Genomic DNA, 22500 nt, shown 5'->3' on the forward strand with positions numbered 1-22500 from the left:
TTATTCCTCACCACCCTCACCAGTTCTCTTTCTCTCCATCTCTCTCTCTCTCTCTCTCTCTCTCTCTCTCTCTCTCGCTCTCTCTCTCTTTCTCTTGCGTCACGGGAATGTATATAATTAGCAGCATTGTGTTTCTTCGGACAGATTTACGGGTCGTATCGCTACCGCGGGTTGCATGCATAAGCGCGTTAAATAAGTATTTATCCGCCCCGTGGGGAATGGCGCTGCGGAGGCAACCGCCTGATGGATTTGCCGCTCGAACGCCCGAAACTACATTAAACGCCTTCCCGTACTAACCATCCCCTCCTTCGTCCTCCCTATTTCCTACAGTCCTTCTTGGACGACCCACTGTCGTTGCGCGAACCTTCCGCGGGAGGGAGCCCGAGCAGTTATAAAAGATGAGACGCGAACTTTTACCACCCATCTAGAAACAAAGCCGTATAATTTGTCATAGCGGAGAGATGACTTTGTCTCTACGGTTGAGAGTGTGTACGAGCGAGAACGAGAGAAAAAGAGAGAGAGAGAGAGAGAATGTGGGAGTGAAAGAGAAAGAGCTGCGATCGATGTTCGCTTATGGAGAGTTCTTTCTTGCTGATGCCCATGTCAAAGGTATCATGGGTGGTTGGAAATTTGGTGACGCTCGGACAGGGTTATTTGTCACTCCTCCGTATCAACACCCTTTTCATTACTTTCCCGACGAGACGAATCTCTCTTTCTTCAAGAATTACTCGTCAGCTAGTTAATGCCTGCTAGACATCGGGCAGGATTGTCATGATAACAAATGACAAAAAGAGTCGGTCGACCGGTCGCGAATTGAAGTCGATCAGAAAAATTTGTCCACCGCCAAGAATGAAAGATTTGTGTGAGCACGTTGTGTGTGTGTGTGTGTGTGTGCGTGTATGTATATATGTGTATACGTTTCCGATCGTCGTTTCGAAAAGGCTCGTAGAGTGGTCGATTAAGTCCGAAGAAAGCGCATGGAACGGCGTAACAGCCGGAAGCGCGGTTCTATTCGAATGGTGGGCCGGTAGTACCAACGAGTGAGCGAGCGAGCTAGCGGCAAAGCTGCATCCATCGACGACTCGATCGGACCATTTATCAAGCGCGCGCGAGAGAGCGCCGTTGTGTCGTGCGCACCTACTAGTCAGCGCGCATAACGCGCTCGGGCCACACACTGCGGCCGAATAAGCGAGAGAACGCACACCGAGCGACGCGGAAACGGTCTGTCGACGCGACATAGCCATCCACACCCACGCTTACTCATACGCGCACACACTCGCTCATTCTCTCCCTTGCCACCGCCGGGAGTACCGTCGACTTTCAAAGGGTTGACGGATGGTCGCCACGGGACGGAAAGACGACGAGTCCGAATCCATCATATTTTCCGCGTCCGACCGTACCACCGCATCTACCACCATATCGTCCTTGTCCACAGCACTCCCTTAGCTTCCTCACGAACGTATACACGCCGATTACTCTCTCTTTCTCTCTCTCTCTTTCTCTCTCTTTCTCTCTCTTTCCTCAACCCACCGGCAATTTTTATTCATATAACTTGATAATACGAGAAGAAGTCAGCAGACACTGGTCGTCGGCCGTTGGTGACCGTCCATTAACTCCGCTTTCGCGGTTTTTCCATTTTATCTCTCTCTCTCTCTCTCTCTCTCTCTCTCTTTCTGTCTGTCCGTCTGTCTGTCTGCCTGTCTCTTCCTTTCTCTTTCTATTTCCCTCGATGCTTTTCTCGACGCGGCGGAGACGAAACTTTCCGTGTTGGATACGTCGACGCGTTCTTGTCTCGTTAAATGTTTCTACGTTTCCCGACGAAAAATGAGTTAAAGGTCAAACCCAACTGTCTTAGCCCAACGAATAAATTCATCTTTTAAACGTTTGAAATAATGCTTACATTCGCACTCGTTTGTCTAGACCCGATAAAAAATAAACGCGAGAGCAAGAGAGAGAGAGAGAGAGAAAATGGCAAAGAATCCTTTCCAATTACGTGAACGCGAACTTTAGGTAGGCCCGGACGCGAGAAATTGAACCGTCGTTAAGACGCGAACTCTCTTTCCGTGAAATCGTCGTCCAAACCTCGGTGAGATGATTTTTCGAATTGGAACCGTTCCAAAATCGGTAAACTATCGGTGTGTGTGTATGTGTATGAAAGAGAAAGAGAGAGAGAGAGAGAGAGAGAGAGAGAAAGAGAGAAAGAAAGAGAGTGAATATTCCCTTTGGTATCTACCGGTTGGTTTGTGCTCTCTTGGGGAATACGCGCTTACCAAGGTTTTCCTACGATTTGGCTCGAGTATATCGCGTTCGTCATACCCTATCGATTTGGTACCTCGATCGAACTCTCGAATTAGAAGCATCGATCGGACCAAGCGAGAGACTCTGGTAAACCGCATTTTTAGAGGATCATTTCTTGGAGCCAAAGAGGACGAACCAGGTTCGAACACGTTCGCCATCCTTTCCGGATGTATACGACGTCAGCTTGATTCCAGATCGATCTCATAATTTCGATTGCGAAGGTACGTGGATATGGCAAGGATGTAGAAGAGGGGATATATATACATACACATATATATACAGAGAGAGAGAGAGAGAGAGAGAGAGAGAGAGAGAGAGAGAGAGAGATAAAGAGAGAAGGTAGGGAAGACACATCGTAGGATAACGGCAACTATCGAGGAGAGCGCGGCGTATTTCCATCCCTACATCGGCTGGCTGCTCGGGCTTCCATCGGTTTGTCTCATTTCCGGGATCCAATCTCTCGGCTCGGTGGTGGGCCAACCTGCAGTTCCCATCACCCACATCCACCTATCCACCCGCTCGTATAGCCACCCTCTTTGCTTCGACCGGAGGCTGCCGGCACGCAGCCACCCAACGACGTTTTAGAATAGCTCTCTCTCTCTCTCTCTATCTATCTATCTATCTATCTACCTATCTCTCTCTCTCTCTCTCTCTCTCTCTCTCTCTCTCTCTATCTCTCTCTCTCTGTTTCTCTTCTTCCCCATTTCATCCTCCTTCTATAGGTATTCTGTATAGCGAGACGTTCCAACGACTATCCGTGCCTAACGCGCATCCCTGCCTTGTGTCGAATATCCTTCTATATGTATGCAACTATCTTTGTGTATGTACAAGTAAAGGAACGTAGAAGAAGCAGCTTAAATGAGAGAGAAAGAGAAAGAGGGAGAGAAGATATGCATACACGCGTAGGTGGAAGAGCGCGGTGAAGAGAGTTAACTTTATCTCGTGGCGCCCAACAAGGCGACTCTCGCGTTTCAGGACGAGCGCCAAGTGTATCGCCGTGAGTTTATGCGAGCCGAACTGCAACGGCAGGTCGACTCTATCTTCTCTCTCTCTCTCTCTCTCTCTCTCTCTCTCTCTCTCTCTCTCTCTCTCTCTCTCTCTCTCTGCAAAGGGCGGACGAAGAAGAAGCAGAAGAAGGGTGGAGAGTGGAGTCGATCCAAGTCGAGTGGAGTCGAGTCTCCAGTCACGACTCTCTCTCTCTTTCTCTCTCTCTCTCTCTTTCTCCTTCTCTTTCCCCCCTCTGACTCGAGTCACAGCTATAGCGAGCGCTACTGCGAGGGAAACTTTGTCCATTTCCATCCCGTGGGGATCCGTCCACCGACGCTATCTCCGACGGAGCTCCGGAGAATTTTGCGCGCGATCGTGACGAAGACAACGACGTCGAAGGATAATTCCATCCCTTAAAGAACCGTGCCCGGCGACGCTCCACCCCCGTTCTCTCCTGGCGCCGTCCTCGTAAGAAAGTCCTCGAGATAATGAACGCGCCGCCGAATGGACGATAAAAGAAAGGATAGAGATGGCGCGCGAGACTACGACTACTACGACGACTACTACAACTACAACTACTACGACGAGGACGACTACGACTACAACGACGACGACGACGACGACGACGACGAGGACGAAGACGACGACGACGACGAACGGAACGGTGATCTTTGGAAGGAGAAAGAGAGCCACTTATTTTATTTTAGTCGAGATATAGAGGGTTAGGAGAATGTGACTCTGGGGTTAGCGCGAAAAGAGGTAATGTAAAGGAGCTAGAGTACGAGAGTAACTTCGCCTTTGTATTTGAATAAATTTCTGTCCTCTTTTAGAGAAAAAGAAAGATTACGGATTTTCTTTCCTATACTTTTCTTTATTCTTCCTTTTTTTTTCTTCGTTTCTACTTTTTGTTTTTTTTTTTTGTGTTTCTTTTTTATTATTTTCATTTTTTTCTTTTTAATTTTCTTCTTTTCTCCTTTTTTTTTTCTCTCTCCTTTTCATAATATCACATCGATTGAAAAGTTATCGTAATATTAATGACACACGAAATATCTACACCTGTGGCCATTGATAAATTCCTCATTGTCAGAAATTTTTTTTTCTATGTATAGTCGAATATTCTTCTCTTTTTTAAACGTCATACGTTGTTCATCCGTAGTCTATACTCATCGAAACAATGAAGTGTCATTGTGTCCCTATGTAAATAGAGTCTGTTGTATCCGTATAAAAATAAACGATATAAACGTTCGTAAATAATTTTATATATACGTATTTTCCTTTTTTTTTTTTTTATACGGACTTTTGTCAAATTTGTCACCATCCCGATCTTCATTAAAGACAAATATTACCGTCACAAAATAACACTTCAACGTATGATAAGCACGAAGTTTGTTGGCGGGAAGGAGGAGAAGAAGGGAGGGGGAGGGGGAATAACGCGCGACTAATGAAAAAAGAAATTCGACTGCACGGTGAAAAGCAGCAACGAAAAAGAATACAAAAGAGAGAAAAAAAAAAAAAAAAGAAAAAAGTAGAAAAAATCTTTCCCTCCCTATCCCTCCGTATCTCTCCGTACCATTTACCATTTACGTAGTCGCAGGTGTACGTATGTATGTACGAGCGAAAGGATAGATACCATCCAAAAAGCATTGTCGTAATTTTCTGCCGTTACTCTCTCGAAATTCTCGTCATCGCGTGCGTCAGGTTCGCTCGTGGATTCAATGGACCGACGTGGTTAGCTTCGTTTAAAATCGATGAATTACGAGACAACGCATTAGTGCAATCCGCACGATACTAATCAGCGAAATTTCCGTGCAATAAATAAATGAATGGAAACGCGTAACCAGATACGGCTGAGTGCCGATGTCGATGCCGATGGAAATGTGTACTGGGATCTCGTAAATTGGAAGGTTTCTTGTTTTTTCTTTTTTTCATGGGAGGGAGACAGGGAGGAAAAGAGAGGTAGACAGGGATGGGGAAAAAAGCATAGGAAAAGCGAGTTTTCGCCTTACGGTGGATTACGTGTACAGTACGATAGCCGCGTAATATTGTTATCATTCTTTCGCGTTATTTTTTTTCTACCCTCCTCTTCCCCACCGAACGATATTTCGATTTTTCATTTTTCAGAGAATTTTACATAGGTAGTTTCTCGTCATAGGGAATCCGTAATAATTGTCGGTCGAAACGTATTATCGAGTGACGCGCATCGTTTGGCTTTATAATCGCTATACGGATGCCCAATAAAATATGTTGTTTCGCTGACGCACTGCAATGCGGATAGATTATAAGAGAAATTGGCTGCTTCCTCGTTCGAATTGTTTCGCGTTATGCATAACCTTTCGCACCAGTACCAACCAACGTCGATTGGTATTTCAATGATCATCATAGATAGATCCGAACGTGTACCGACATCGTACTAACTCTCACGTTTCTATTAGATCGATTCGTTGCTCAAAGTCTATTATCTAAGAATGTCGAACGTCGCTTTGTGTACGATCTTGAAATGGTTATAAATTAAGGATCGTAAGAGACGCATGGATGAAAATTTTGCGGAATAAAGTAAAGAAGACAAAATTATTTGAGATTGTGTGAAAAAGAAAGAGTGAGAAAGATATATATATATATATATATATATATATATATGTATAGAAAGGAAGAGAAAGAGAGAGAGAGAGAGAGAAAGAGGGAGACGAAATATAATGGAGAAGGTGAGAACGAAGAAAAGAGAAAAAGAAAAGAAAAAAAAAGAGATGGAAAAAGAGAAAAGAGAAGAGTCACATAACTGGCAAGCCGAATGTAACGAGGCAGTCGCCTTATCTCTTTGCTATTATCTCCGGCGCGGCTCGTTTCCATCGTCCTGTTACGGGCAGCACCGTTCGTTCCTCTTGGCTCTTCTTTGGTCGGTACTATACAAAAGTATTATGCGCCATATTGTAGCGGCAGTATCTTCTCTTAGATGGACGGGTGCACAACAATAAGTCCCGGTCAGAATAAGTCACGTCATCGTTACGAGGCGAAAACTGTTGGTGCGTGACCAAGATCGTTGATCCAATAGATGAATTCCCGATGACGGTCGCACGACTTGTCCGTCTTTCCGCGGTCGTAACTTCGTTCCACGTAAATAAGACAGCTATCTATCTTTCTTCGATTACGCGTGTATATGTATATGTGTATATATATATATATATATATATATGTGTGTGTGTATATATCCGTATTGAAGGAATTCTAAATAATTTAATTCGGATTTGCATTTTTTATCGTATTAATATATATTCTTTTCTTTTTATTTAGTGGTAAAGATCGATCAATACTGTCATCATCAAGTTCAGTTTCATCTTGAATATATTACGAAAGAACCTGAAAGAATTATATATATATATACAATACATATATGTGTACGTATGTATTTGTGTGTGTATGCGTGAATATGTATCTATCTTCATAGTTCAGACGAATCATTTTTTATAGATCGAACATAGACGTCACCTTTGATATCCTTGAATCTTGAAGTTGATTGTCGTCCTTTTAGAAAAGAAAACTCATTTGTCAGAGAATTCATGCCCGAAAAGAGATGGATTTATCTCGGCAGTCTTTTTCGATTGTTCTCCAAAATGAAACGTATTGATTACCGTCACTCAATGAGCAGCGGGTTTCTTTCTATCTTCGGAACGCATCTACTTCACTTAGTTCCTTTATTCACTCGATGACGGCGATGACTCGTCTTATTCGCGTCACTAAGGAAGGATATGATAGAGAGAAAAAGAATCGGGAGAACGATATCGTCGTGCCGAACGGCCAGATCGCTCTTGATGTCGCCGCGATGACCTGAAATATCAACGACGAACGATCGCAAGCCGATGATCTTGAATACCTGCGATGACAATGAGCCGTTCGCTCGATTCGATCAAGAATGGTCCTCCTCCCTTTCCTTAGGCACCAGCGGTGCTATGAAAAATTAACTTCGACGGCTATTTAATAAAGCAACGATGCTGATGTTACCAACAAATAACTGTACTTATATTATACGATTCATTCGTAAAATGACCAATTTAATCTGATAATATTCATTTCCGCGTTATAATTTTGTATTCTCTCGAAACGATTAGAAAATAAATATATATAAATATATATATAAATATAAATATATATATATATATATATATATATATATATATTATATATATTTTATTCTCTCATAATAATGATTCGCGATTCATTTGCGATCGGGCCTGTTCCATTTGCAAGAGATAATATGTAATTATTAATTATCGTATCCATCGGATGCACCAACATCCGAGAATATTGACGTGCGAATAATGATTTTGATTAGCACGAATCGACGCGAACCTAAAACGTCGAACGATTGAAACTTATCAAGGTCAACGCATCGTTTCCAAATTCGTTAATCGACATGCCAATTACGTTGTAATTATCCGTTCGCTCGACTGACATCCACGACACGAATAAACGTCACGTATGTTCGTTCCGTTTCGCTCGATAAATAAAAGACCCTTCGATTCGTTTCGTCGCTCTTTATTCCTTCCTGCGTTGTCGCTCGTTCGTTCCTCTTTTTATTTATTTTTCTTTCTTCTTTTTTTCCCTCTCTCCCTCTCTCTTTTTTCCTTTTTTTCTTTCTTTTTTTTTCTCCCCCTCGTACGAATATTTTCCATGCCGAGCGAACATGCGCCGATGAAAATTGTATGCCTTACACGTTAAACTACGAATGCAGGAGGTCCTGCAGGAGCGTAGATCGACGATCGAAGTAATTGGAAAAATTACGGTCGACTCTCTGACGATAACGATTCGTAGGTCCATCGTACTGTCCGCCGTGAGACCAGGCTGAGGGATTGCTTCGACAGAGCGATTACGGCGGTCGACGTGTTCGAATGGGGAGAAAAAAACAAAAAAAACAAAAAAAAAAAAAAGAGAAAAAAGAAAAAAGTAGGAGAGAAACGGGGGAAAAAAAGTCGGCCGATACCAAACAACAGGGTTTGCTCTACGCGGAAAGAGAGACAAAGAGAGTGAGCGAGGGTGAGTGGAGGTGACAAGAGGGGCGCGTTTTTCCGGGGTGAACTAATAGACTCCCACTCGGCCGCTGAACTCCGCGTGTACCCATTCTCCCTCTCCCTCCCTCTCACCCTTTTTCTCTTTCTCTCTTTCTCTCTCTCTTTCTCTTTCTCTGTTTCTCCACCTCTTCCTCTTTCGCTCACTTTCCCCCTTTTTGCTCGCTCTCCCTTTCCCTGCCTTCCTCGCTCTCGCGCTCAAATAAAAGTTTGCCGTGACCCAGCGGCACCACGACACCTGTTGAACCGCTGGCCAGAGCTGGTTTTTCACCCTCTAACAAAAAAAAAAAAAAAAAAAAAAAAAAAAAAGAAAAAAAAAGAAAAAAAAAGAAAAAAACGAAGAAGAAAAAAGAAAAAAAAAGAGAGAGGAAAAAAGGGGGAGGAAAAAAAAACGAATAAAAAGAAAAAGGAAAAAGCAAAAATCGGCAATTAGCGTATGAAACCTGTCCATCAAGTACTGAACGAGATAGATTTACGATGTTGGAAAGAGAGAGAAAGAGAGAGAGAGAGAGAGAAAGAGAAATAGAGAGAAAAAAAAGAGAGAGAGAGAGAGAGAGAGAAAAAGAAAGAGAGAAAAAAGTAGAAAAAGAGATGAGAGGTAGAAAAGAGACGAAGCCGGTAGAGAGAAGCGCGAGAGAGCGAAAAACGTTCGCCGCCCGGATTCGATCGCTCTTTTATGACGACGCGCGTGGTCCCATAAGTCAACAAATATCTGACTCGGCTACGAAGTAGACCGCCCGTGTAAATTTCTTTTCCGATACTCGTGCTGGCGTCGATTTCGACGAAACATGGATGAAATACTGCCTCGGCCATTTATATATATGTATATATATATGTTCGTTTCTTTTGTATGTCTAGATTAATACTCAATGAATAACAAAAGGCTAACTTTCATTGTATAAACAAGTAGTTAGAAATCCATTTATTAATATTTCATTACTTATCTCCGTATATTATTTGCGAGTAGAGAGGAAGGAGGAAAGAGAAAGAGAGAGAGTGAGAGAGAGAGAGTGAGAGAGAGAGGGAGGGAGGGAGGGGGGAAGGGAATAAATATTTTAATTTGCTAATATTAAGTTAGATTTTACACCTGTCATAATTTCCAACGCATTTTAAAAATTGACGAAGACATTTGTCTCGTGTCAAAACACTGGGCCAAATGATTCCAAGAAGACATTGAAACTTACATATTACAAACAAGTATAGAAAGTCCGTACGTATAACGTGATTCTAAAGTCTCAGGCATCTTCATAAATCTTCATGCTGTTCTCCAATTCTGAACGTTTGCCAAGCTTGCACTAGCATCCCTAATTGCGGAACAATTAACGGCCACGACAGGTCGAAGCCTATTTCCTAAGCCACCGATAAAATACCTTTATTTTGCTACGTCCCATTTGGAACGTCGTCGTTTGGCCCATAGATTTGCTAAAGCACATGCTCGTTCAGGTGGTGCGTACACATGGACATGTACATATGCTATGTAATATATATATATATATAAATGTGTGTTGTGTTGATAGTACGTATTCACTAACGAGAGGTGCTTTTAACGTGCAAAATCCATCGGACCTTTCCGTGATTCGAAGTGACACGAAGTGAAGGGCGGATCGCTTACCGGTTTATTTGCCAAGCGCAGCACCTAGAGGAGAAGCGGCCACAGACACGGGCCTATCTGCATAAAGGGACGGTTCCAGGCTCATTATCCATTCGGTTGACCGTTGTAGATAGGTGCGTTGAGCGGAAAGAGAGAACGAGATAGAGATAGAGCGAAGGGTGATCGACGGTTGACAGGTTAGCAGAGCGATGGACGCCGGACGACGAGGCAAAGGGTTGACGGATGGCCCTTGGTGACCGAGCGAGCGAGCGAGCGAGCGAGCGAACGAACGAACGAACGAACGAACGAACGAACGAACGAGCGAGCGAGTGAGCTTTCCAGCCACTGGTCGATCCTCCGCAACGATCCGCAGGAAATGCGTCACGAGTCGTGTCAGGTGCACGTCGATCTATCCCAATATACATGCTCGATGCCCATACTACGACGACCTTCCCCATCCCCTCCATTCCCTATCCCCTCTTAGAATACCTCGTTAATCTATTTATATCTATTTATATAACTTTTATTCATCGCATAATCGTGATCACTTCGAGTAGTAATAATAAACAAAAACAAAAGGACAAAGGAAGAAAATGAAAGAGGGAAAGAAAATATGAACGACTAACTTTTAAGAAATCCGTTTCTTGCCATCCAACAAGAATGATTTCTTCTTAGAAAGGAATATGTTTCAAATGTAGAAACACGTCTAGAACGTACCAGGCGATCGATCCTTTCAGTTTCCGGATTTGTTTTTCTCTCAGTAGCGATATCTCGAAAGGACGTAAGAGAAGCAATCGTCGTAGGTTCGCCGTCCCGACGGCGATTCGCCAAGAAGTCGAGGTCGAAATGGAAATTTACGAGGCAGATTCCAGGATAAATGCCGCGCCGAATAGCTTTTAGGGCAATGGGTCGTGCGTTCTTTGCTAGGGAACCCGCTTCTGCCCGCATTTTACGATTAACGTTGAATCCTTTCAGTTACTTCGATACCTCTCGTGCTCGCTACTATCGTGGAAACGTCAAAGACGAGACTACCGGCTTCTTAAAGATTTATATCAACATATACACATTATATACGATACATGTGTACATATATATATATATATATATACACATGTATCTATGAAAGTAACTATACATTCTGGTGATTTCTAAGAAGGCATTAGTTTGCGTTTAGTTACGTTTTCAAATGTGTGCTTTTACGTATTTCATGTATTACATAAATACGTCTTGATGAGACGTTTTATTGATCAATTTATTTGATCGACCGAGTATATTACCTTTCATTTTTTTTTTCTCCAGACAACGAGAGAGAGAGAGAGAGAGAGAGAGAGAGAGAGAGAGAGAGAGAAAGAAAGAAAAAAATAGACAAAGATCCACTCGGCATTCCACCGAGAAATGTCCTTATAAAGTCCCGGTAGGTTTCGCGCTAAGAACTCGACAGCGTTACGTGTAGGTGTTTATGTGCGTGAGCGAACGATCCATCCCACCCCCGTTAGAAAGACGTGCGCGCGAGCGGCTCCGACCCTTCGCTTTTCCAGAGCTCCCCGACCCTTCGCGAGAGTACGACACGTCCATGGTTCGAAGAGTAGAGAAGACGCGACGATAGAAGAAGAAAGAAAGAGAGAGAAAGAGAGGGAGAGAGAGAGAGAGAGAGAGAGAGAGAACGAGCGAGATAGAAATAGAGAACTGTGAGAGGAAGCGAAGGAGGGAGAAAGGGATGGGGAGTAAGCAGGCGGGTTTGGGAGGCTGCGGAGCGGTATGTTTATTGCTCGAAGCTATCTCTTCGGGCGAGGGTGGCTGCCGCGTCACACGGGGTCATTTTCATAATTCGGCCGTTCGTATTCTCCGCGGCCGCGCGGCCCCGAATCGAACAACAGCGCGCGCGCTCTCTGTACGAATCGCGCGAGAACGAAAGAGACAAGAGTCTCTCTCTCTCTCTCTCTCTCTCTCTCTCTCTCTCTCCTTTCTTTCTTTTTTTCTCTCTATCTGTCTCTCCTCTCACCTCTTTTCCTCTCTCACCGCTTTTCCAACCTTTCTTTGTCGCTTCCGTGTCGATACGACTGACGGCATTCTATTCTTTTTCGTTTTCATCTTCTTCGTCTTCTTCTACTTCTTCCTTTCTCTTGCTCTTTCTCTTTAATCCCCACCAACTACCCCCCCCCACCCCCTATTCAACGTAGATAAGTAAGTACTTACTTATTTACTTACTTACTTACTCTTTCTTCGCATAGATCGTCGCAAGACAAAGAAGAAGGAGAAAGGGAATAATAAGAAAGAAAGGACGCGAGGCCAGTATGGCCGTCCTCTCTCTCTCTCTCTTTCTCTCTCTCTCTCTCTTTTCTCTTTCTTTCTTTCTTTCTCTCTGTCCGTTTCTCTTTCTCTCTCTCTTGATCTATCGTTCTCCGTACACATCGCATCGGATCGATGCCGGCCAATCAACCGGCGCAATTCCTTCGTGTCGTCCCTGATCATTCTCTCTCTCTCTCTCTCTCTCTCTCTCTCTCTCTCTCTCTCTTTCTCTCTCTCCCTTTCCCTTCTTTTCTTCTGGTCGTTCTAACAGCACGGCCTCTTTCGGATTCCCACGTGGCTCGGCAAGTAACTCCGCTTGCTCGCTCGCAATGATCTTCTCTCAGCGAATCGCTTTCCTTGCTTGGTCCGATTGGCGAATGCTACCGATCTCTCTTTCTCTCTCTCTCTCTCTCTATTTTCCTCTCATGCTCTCGCGAGAAATCTACTGACTACTACTTCTTCTTCTTCTTCTTCCTCTGAGTTGTAAGAGAAGATTCGCAAATTCGCACGATGAATTCGTTATTTTCATCTTCAACTGAACATCTTCGTCTCGTAAAATAGTTCCAGAGAAGCTAGAGTATTGTATGCTTTTTCTGATTAAATAATACTTAAAAATATGACGAAAAATTTTAAGTTCTTCGATCGTGAGTAATGAAGGAGTTTGTCCGCGTGTGAGAGTTCATGTGCGTGTATGTATGCGTGCATATGTGAGTATGAATATGGAAGTGAGTGAGTGAGTGAGAGAGAGAAAGGGAGAGAGAGAGAGAGAGAGAGAGAGAGAGAGAGAGAGGACAGGATGATAAAATTTAGAAAAAACGAAAGAGAGGAGAGACTACCGATCCTCGTAGTTTATCGTCAGGACGATAAACCAAGCCGTCATGGTAATTTCGATTTTTATCATACGAAGAAGAAGAAGAAAGAGAGAGAGAAACGTTGGCAGTATGCATTTCGCCAAGATTATCCCCTTTGCCTCGTCCCGTATGACGTACCGGCGGCATTTAGCAGGTGCGACGTGAGATACGACGTTGTCGTAAGTAAGAACCGAGTTTCTCTCTCTCTCTCTCTTTTTCTTTCATAAACAGACATACACACAGATACTTTTTCTTTTTCTTTTTTTCTCTCTTCTCCAGAATGGACTTTAACCGGCCGTCCTTCGTTTGCGAGGACGACGAGAAGTACGACAACGACGACAACGTAGCGTCGTGGAGTGCGAAGTTTCGTTTCGCGGGGTGTGCTGGGTTAGTTCGCTCCCTCGTACAAGAAAGGGAGAATAAGAAGAAAGAGGAAGAGAGAAAGAAGATCTCTGATGCTGTATTAACCCTAATGGCTCGCGAGGATATAAAGCACATCCCGCGCATACACTAACTCGTTATTATTGCCGCATAAATAACATGATAATCCTGCCGTGCCGATGGAACGACGAGGATTCGGGGTGGCAGTTCTCCACGGAAGCTGATGCCTACCGATCTTTTCTCTCTTTCTCTTTACCTCTCTCTCTCTCTCTCTCTCTCTCTCTTTCTCTCCCTCTCTTTGTCTCTTCTCTTTGTCTTTCTCTTCACTACTTACGATGCTACCCCTCTTCGACTTCTTCTCCCTTATCGAATATCGTTCGCACACGACGAAGGATCCAACAGGATTAACGTCGGACGTTTCGAAGTTGGACGTCTGGACGAGCTCGGGAAGAACGTTTATCTTATCTGAAATCGTTCGATAAATTCTGAGAGTCCGATTGCCTTTGAATTTATTACGCTACATTGTAAGAAATAAAAGGGGGAGAAGGAAAGGGAAAGCTCGTGTTACATGTTTCCGAAGGGAATCCCGTAACGTCCGGTATATATACGTGTACGTACGTCCACGGATTTACGTTTTTAATGACCGACGATAAATCGACGATTCATATTCTCCAGTTATAGGTACATACTATTGTATATACAATATCGTTCTCGCTGAATAGAATTCGAACAAAAAAAAAAAAAAAAAAAAAAAAAGGAAAAGAAAAAGAAAAAGAAAAAGAAGAAGAAAGATAAAAGAAAAAAAGCAACAGAAAAAAGATATGCGAATTCTTTTCCAAATTAACTAACTAGAAAGAGGTAGAGACGTTCTAGAATTCGTTGCCAGAATTCGCGCCCTCTCGCGAAGGGTGGTGAGTTTCTCTCGATGGTATAAGGGGCGTGGGTGCAAAAGGAGTGGAGGGTAAAAAGAGAGGAAACGGTAACGGAGAAACAGGTGAGGAGGGGATATGGAGGGATACAGGAGGACTTGCCAGAGGCCCAACCTTAGCTGGCAGGGCGTGCGTCAATAAGCGTCCATCAGCCGTAATGGCAGTGAGCGCCACCTCGGATGCATTTAGATGGCTGTTTAGCCCCGGTTGTCTTGGTGTGGCCTGAAACCTCTCTCTCTCTCTCCCCCTCTCTCTCTCTTTCCTTTATCCTCTCTTTCTATCTATCTCTCTTGTTCGTTTACCAGTTCTCTTCCCCTTTCTACCACCACCTCGACGACGGCAACGATGCTCCTTCTCTTGTTCCACGTTTCTCGACCGTACGAGCGACGGTTGAAGGCAGAAACCGACGTCTAGTTCGTTCCTCTCAAAGTTCCCGTCTTTTCGGGAAAACTACGATCGTATGAAAGAGAGAGAGAGAGAGAGAGAGAGAGAGAGAGAGAGAGAGAGAGAGAGAGAGAGAGAGAGAGAGCTACGTTTCCAATTAATTTCTATGGAATATCAGAATACATAAATTCTTGTCTCATATGCCTAAACCGATATCACAATATATTGCATATCGTATATACATATAAATATCTGATATGTCTATGTACATATATACCATGAAAATAGGATCGGAATGTTTAAAAAAATGTCAAAAGAGAAGTTAAAGCTCGATCTGTAGTAACGTTAACAGAGGGATAACAAGGTAAGTAAATATTATAGAATGTACTTACATACGTATGTATACACGTATTGCTCGATAGAATATCGACGTTTTCACGAGCTTCCATTCTCTCTCTCTCTCTCTCTCTCTCTCTCGTTGCTATATCAAGACCAGAATATCATCGTATACAATGGAACGACGAGAGTAACCACTAGATCGTCTTTGGGCATCCCCTTTCTCCTCTCTTACAAATACAAACACAAACACATAGAAGCGCATCGAACAGCCGTAAAGTAGATATCGCGGATGCCCGAAAAAACGTAGCAAAAGCGACGATTTGCTTCGCGATCACAGTTTGTGCGAAAGATCGCGAAAGCGCGCGAGCATACAAATACTAACAACCGATACTCTCATCTCTCGTCTTTCTCTCTCTCTCTCTCTCTCTATCTCTCTCTCTCTGTCTATGTGTTTCATATAGGTGTTTGTCTCTTTCTTTCTCTCTCTCTCTCTCTCTCTCTCTCTCTATATATATATATATATATATATATATATATGTGTGTGTGTGTGTGTGTGTATGTGTACGCGTTTTCGCCTCGCAGTGTATGCAAAAAAGCTCGTCGGGGCTCGAGGATCGCCGCAGAGAGCTCGAGCACGAGGATTAAGGACATTATTAACGGGCGTACCCGAGGACCGACATACTTACGTCCGCCCGGAATGCCCCGCGATAAATACGACGGCGGTGGTGCAGACTGGACCAGAAAGAGAGAGAGAGAGAGAAGGAGAGAGAGGGGAGGCGGGGAGGGAGAGAGAGAGAAAGAGAGAGAGAGAGAGACAGTAACGGTGAGGGTTGAGGGAAGAGCGGGAGAAATGGTTTAAATAAAATCAGCATTTTATGTTACGAGAGCCCCGTTCTTCGATCGAGGGCGGAGCAGCACGCAGCTGTACACGCATCAGCTAGGATATCGTCCTGAATTGGATAAATGAGAATTACGATGTTAATGATCCTTTGACCCGATCATATTTGTTTACGTATATATACACACATACATATATTTCCGTACGATCCATTTTGCGTAACTATGACAACTTCTTTTATATATATCTTCTATACAATATGGATGTACGTATCTACAATACATACGTATGTACGAAATAATTATCGAATTATATTCAAATCCTTGGCCGTGCCAAAATTGAAACTCGAAAACATTTTAGAAATGTTGCAATAACACGATAGAAATGAAACTTTGTAGAAACGGTAAATAGAAATCAGAAAAGTTTCTAATGACCGATCCCCGTTAGAAATTCATAAGAATTCATTATACACCGCGTGTATTGTTTTCGAACAAACGAAAACAATTATAAATCATATCCATCGTCGATTTGATAGGAATACAAGAATAAAAGAGAGAGAGGTAGATAAATAAATACAAAGAGAGAGAGAGAGAGAGAGAGAGAGACAGAGAGACAGCGAGAGAAAGAGAGAGAGAGAGAGACAGAGAGAGAGAGAGAGAGAGAGAGAGAGAGAGAGGGGGAAATAGAGGATAAAGGCTGAAGCGATAAAAAGAAAAAGAAGGAAAAGGAGAGACGTTCTTTCTACTTTTCTTTTTCTTTTCTCGTTCCTCTCCATTCGATGAGAGAAAGAGAAGGAAAGATAAAGATATATATATATATATATATATATATATATATATATACATATATATATAGAGAGAGAGAAAGAGAGAGAGAAACAGAAAGAGAGGCACGAAGATAAGGTCCAAGCTAATGAATGCTGACGCGTTGCACCGATCCTCTGCCGCGCCATACAGTCACCAAAAAGAAGTTCCTCTGGCTCGGCCGCGTCGAGTTTGTGTGTCGTTGAATATACGCGTTTGAGTGTGTTTGCGCTTGCGCGCGCCTGCATATTCCGAGGAGTTCGGTCGGTGTAACTCGAGGTAAATGTGGGTCGTAATGTATGCCGTTGACGGGGCCGCCCTGCTCGACGCCCTCGTCGACACTAAACAACCTGATGGACCGCGATATCCTGCCACCGGCGCGTCATCAGGACGGATCTACTCTCGACTCTCGACTAGCCTAATGGACGAAAATTGCCCTCCTAGGAACCTGTCCTTGCCTTGATAAATTTAGCACGGATCGTTCTCAATGGCTTTGCGTTCCATTCTAACGCCGTTTTCACGAATGTTAGTACGTACGAGCGTGTACGTACACGTGCGTGTGCGCGTGCTTGCTTGACCATCTCTGTGTGTACGTATACATGTACTTGTGCTTGTATGTATCTCTTTGTGTGTCGAAGCAAGAAAGGTGTCCACTAAGAAATCGTGTCGATCGTTTCTCGCTAATTTGCCCGCTTCTTGTTCCCAAAGGAAGGTCAAAGCAACGATCCGATGGGTATAACGAACGACTCAGTACTTACTAGGCTAACCTTATAGTCGATTCTCCTTCTCCATTGCGATTCGAACGATTCTAGGATGTATAGGTATAGATAGATAGATAGATAGATAGATATATTCCTGGTGTATTTTACTACGACGAACGTAAGCACTTTCTTTTGTCGAACGTAGAAATTGATATATGCTCTCGTTAATATGTATCGATAACGAACGATCATCTCGATTCTCGAGTTTCCTATTGCTTTCAACCGACTCGGTTTCTCCGACCAACGTTGAAAGGAATCGCGCCATTGTCGCAAGACGGCCGGTAAAATTTTCGTTTTCCTCCTGGCGCGATATCGATATCACGAAAATATGTATATAAAGGGTCTTGTACTAGACCACAGTGTAGAGGAACGAAATATTAGACAAGAGAGAAGAGGTCCGCGACCGGGAAGGTATCGCACGGGCAGTGGCGTCGGGGCCTGGATACAACAAAGTTGCGGCTCTGCCGATGATTTAGTCCCAGCCTTAATGGAGCTATAAATACTAGCTTTTCGATAACGGAGGATGAGGATAACAGCCTCCTCCACCTACTTCACCTCTTCCTCTACCACCTCAACCTCCTCTCCTCCTTCTCTTCCTTCTCCACGAAACTCTCCATGATCGTGCTTCTGGATTTTGTGTCGCGGTTACTTCCCAGACATTTAAATCCATCATCGATGTGCTACCAGCCAATAGGTGATCGATAGTCGTAATACGTCTTCGCGTTTATAATTAACCGATTGCTGTTACTCGGAAAACTGTCCCTCGTATCCTTCAGGACGATTGAATCGAATAAAGGAATACATTAATCATTCGAAAAGGGATATCGAGTCAGTGTTTCCAGTCAAAAGGAAAATGTATCGCTAAGTACGAGAAGTCGATGTTCGTTCGGGAAGTCGAAGTAGATTCTTCATCGGGCAAAACATTTTCTAGTTATCTTAAAGCTCGTAAATATCGCTCATAGAATATTGCCGGGTCATAGATCTCCGCGCGCATCTTCTTCGCTCTCCCGGCGATGGTATTCGAGCCTTTATCGAATAAACGAGCTGCATAATCACCGGTCCCTCGATCTCGGCATCCTCGTCGATCTCGCCTCCGTCATTCGTTTTCTTACCTGTTTTTCTTTTTTTTTTTTCTTTCTTTCTTTCTTTATTTCTTTCTTACTTCTTTTTTTTTTTCTTTATTTTTTTTCTCTCTCAATGCCCCCGCGAGAACGTATTTTATCGCCTCACATTTCAGAAATAAACATTTCGCCTCTCTAATTATCGAATACTCTCGTTCTTCGAGTTATCTACGGAATAATCGATGGTACATAATATCCAATTATCGATCAGTCGAATTCAGAGAATATCGCGATATATACGAAAGAGGAAGAAGAAGAAGAAGAAGAAGGAAAAAAAAAGAAGAAGAAATAGAAGACGAGGAACATCGCCACGGTAAAAGATTTTATTGGAGAACCCGTTCCGACGATCGAAGAGGAAGGGGATCCTCTTTTGCTAGGTGGAGATCCCACTAGCGAGAAGGATTTTACCGATCGAGAAGTGGAAAAGTCTTAGGGAAAGGTCGGAAGCTAATGTTTGTCATTCGTATCGCTTTTGACGTCGTAGAAACGGACGCACGCTCGCGGCATCGCGAAGGCACTCACGGCCTATCGGACCCTATTTAAATACACGTCAGACGTGGTGAGTTATAGGACGAGCCACGTGATTTGTGACGAACTCGCTCCGCCATTAATTACCGCGCAGCATCTTTCCTCGCCTTTGCTCTCCTCCTGCGAACTCGCACTCGGGCATACAGGTCGTTTGTGTGTACGCGTTTGCATGTAGCAACCGACGATAGACGGTGAAAGAGAGAGAGAGAGAGAGAGAAAGAGAAAGAGAAAGAGAAAGAGAAAGAGAAAGAGAAAGAGAGAGAGAGAGAGAAAGAGAGAGAATCTCGCGCTTCGTGTACTCGACATCTCAGTACACTTGGCTCCTTATTCAGCTTTTTAATCTCTCCATTAATTACTCCTCTCTCACTTGCACAACCATTTTCTCCCTAACTTCGACCCATCCCATTGCCCTCTCTTCAGCATCTTCTTCTACTTCTCAACTGTCTACTTGCCACTTGTCTAGTTTCGCGTCACTTCCTAAAGATCTACCTATCTTCTCGGCTCTGAAGAATTCCAAAATAGATTGGAAATCTATCAGAATGTTGATTTGGACTGCTTCGACCTTTCCGAAAGAACAACTTCGCCTTCTTCATCTCCTTTTCAATTTCAATCCCTGCATACTCGCTGCTATCATTCCCTTTTGATTGCCTCCATCATTGCTGTCATTGACCGACGTCTACTTGTTTACTTATTCATTTACTTACTTACCTAAGTATCTCCAATCGTAAACAGCTATAAGGTTTAAGCGATCGAACGAATCGTTCGAGTGGATCTTTTGAAAAAAAAAATGAAAAAAAAAAAGGAAAAAAAAAAGATTATACCGATGAAGATATTCACAGGGGTATTCCGTAGAAATTGCGATTTAGGTATCCTCGATTCGTAGAATTAAATGCTTGACCTCGGATAATTGTTTAATTTTTAGAAAATGTAGAATCAAATGTACGGATTAATGTTGTGAATTACGTTTCTTCTCAAAAGTCGAAACTTATGAAGAATCAAAGAATATCTTAGTTTAAATCGCAAAATATAAAGATCAAATTAATGCAACTTATTTCTGATTTTGCTAAAGGCGAAGCAAATCGAGACCTAAGATGTCTTTGATTACGAGTTAAGGATCACCGAGACACTTCATATTTTAAATCCGTGCAATGTTCCCGCGGTGTTTATTGAGAAGATTCAACCCGCCAAGACGGGAGAGATAGCGTATATCGATGTAGGATATATTTCGTGGGTTAGATACCACTATGGTATTAGTGTTTATTGCTACCGGTATCCTCTAAAACCTGTTCAGCCCTTTTGCCACGTAGGTCGTGCATTAACTATCATTCGAGGCAGGGTCTCCCAATGTTTTTTTCCAATCGTAGTGCATCTTGGAGAAACTAATCTAAGAACGTCGGTAAAATCTTTGCATCGGTTACGCGATTGCCACGTGTTACGTTTAATGAATATTCTACAAGAAACACGATTCATTATGTATGTGTGTGTGTGTCTATATATATATATATATATATATATATATATATATATACACATACATAGACATGAAATTTAATTAAAAACTGTACATCCATGTATCTGCAAATTATAAATGTTATTACGATCACTCGTGCGGCTTTAAAATATTTATTTAGAAAGCCATCAGGAATATATTAAACGCCCTATTACAAAGTACTTCGAAATCTTTTATAATTCCCGAGAAGGGAAGATTGAGAAGCACTGCGCCAAAGGAAGGAGATAACGTGGATCCTAAACGATGGCAATGGCTTTCAAAGCGATCGATTAAAACGAAGTGTTTACGACGCAAGATACTTTCGCTCGCATACACTTTAAAAACGAAGACTCTCTTCTGACTGAATAAAAATTGACGCTACTCAAACTATGTCGATGTGAGCTCGCACCGAAAACATAAGAGAAAGCCCTTATAATAATATCTGACGATCGCCTCAAAGACGGTCTCTCATTTGATTATGAGATGAGAATAGGTTACGTTTCTTTTAATCGTCGAACGTAAAGAAAATAAATAATTTCAATGAGTCGATTATAATAACGATTAATCTAAATGAATTTAAAAGACGCATTCAAGTTGGTTCTTGGTGATTAATATCTGGGTAACAGGATACAGGAAGCTATAAGTAAGGGCAACGATCGAACTCGAGGAGCCACTACCTACCTCCCTCCCTCCCTCCCTCTCTCCCTTCCTTCCTTCCTTCCTTCTTCCCCCTCCTCTTCCTCCTGTTAAACAGTAGAGATAGCGATTCTTGCCGTGACTCGTAGCTTCTTGTCGCTGGTGTGTGCTATTGTAACAGTTGGACCATACATAATACGGCCGTAGTAGCATTGTGATAAATCGGCTAGGCACGAAAGTGATTGTAATAGAACTTACAGGAAACAGCTGTTACAATGCATGTCGTTAGGTAGTACCTCCGACTCTTACGATCCCCGAACAAGGTAAAGTAGTTTGTTATTCCTCGGTACGAAGTCAGGACCGTGTAATAAACAACGGCGATAATTGTGATAAAATCTACTTTATGGCGTGCATTAAGAGTATGCGGCTAAATGTAAAGATTACGACTTATGAACGCTATCTCGCGTCTGCCCGCGACATAAATTTCTATGAAACGCATCGAATGGCGTAGGAAGCTGATTTCCTCTTCTTCCTCCTACTTCTCCTACCGTCGTACGCATAACGAATTCGATATAATAATCGCACGATAAAGTTGAGAAATGTTGTATCGATTTCTATCTGAATTCGTCGTACGTTATACGATTGTTGATATAATCGGTAACATTAATCATCATAATCGCGAAACTGTTTTCACGCGGTTTTCTAATTTCTATATCGTTCAATAAACAAATTGTTATTAATAGAGGTTGATAGAAGGAAACTATCTTTTGAATTTACGAAAGAAATCATATTAACGCGATAAGATCGAGGAGTAATCGAAATCTATTTCTTCTTACGATCACGAGAGGAGAAAGATTTCCAACCGCTACGTCTCATTCTCAAAGCCGAGGAAGGAAGGATGGGGTTCGCGAGTTCGTGTTTTTGGACTCGGCAAACGATAACCTCTGTGCCGGACAATAGAGAATAAGTCGAGAGTGCCGATCCTCGTAGGCGGGCAGGAGGGCAGATAACACGGTCCCGCCCGACACACATCCATCCTACGACCTCTGTAATTATCATCCAACGTCCTACGGAGTGAAAAAGACCGAGAGAGAGAGAGAGAGAGAGAGAGAGAGAGAGAGAGAGAGAAAAGATAAAGAGGTGCTTAGTACATACACATATACACGAATATAGACGACTATAGGTCTCTCGTACCTACGTACTAGCATGTGAGTG

Source organism: Vespa crabro, chromosome 24 (genome assembly GCF_910589235.1).
Source record: "Vespa crabro chromosome 24, iyVesCrab1.2, whole genome shotgun sequence".
Taxonomy (NCBI): Eukaryota; Metazoa; Arthropoda; class Insecta; order Hymenoptera; family Vespidae; genus Vespa; species Vespa crabro.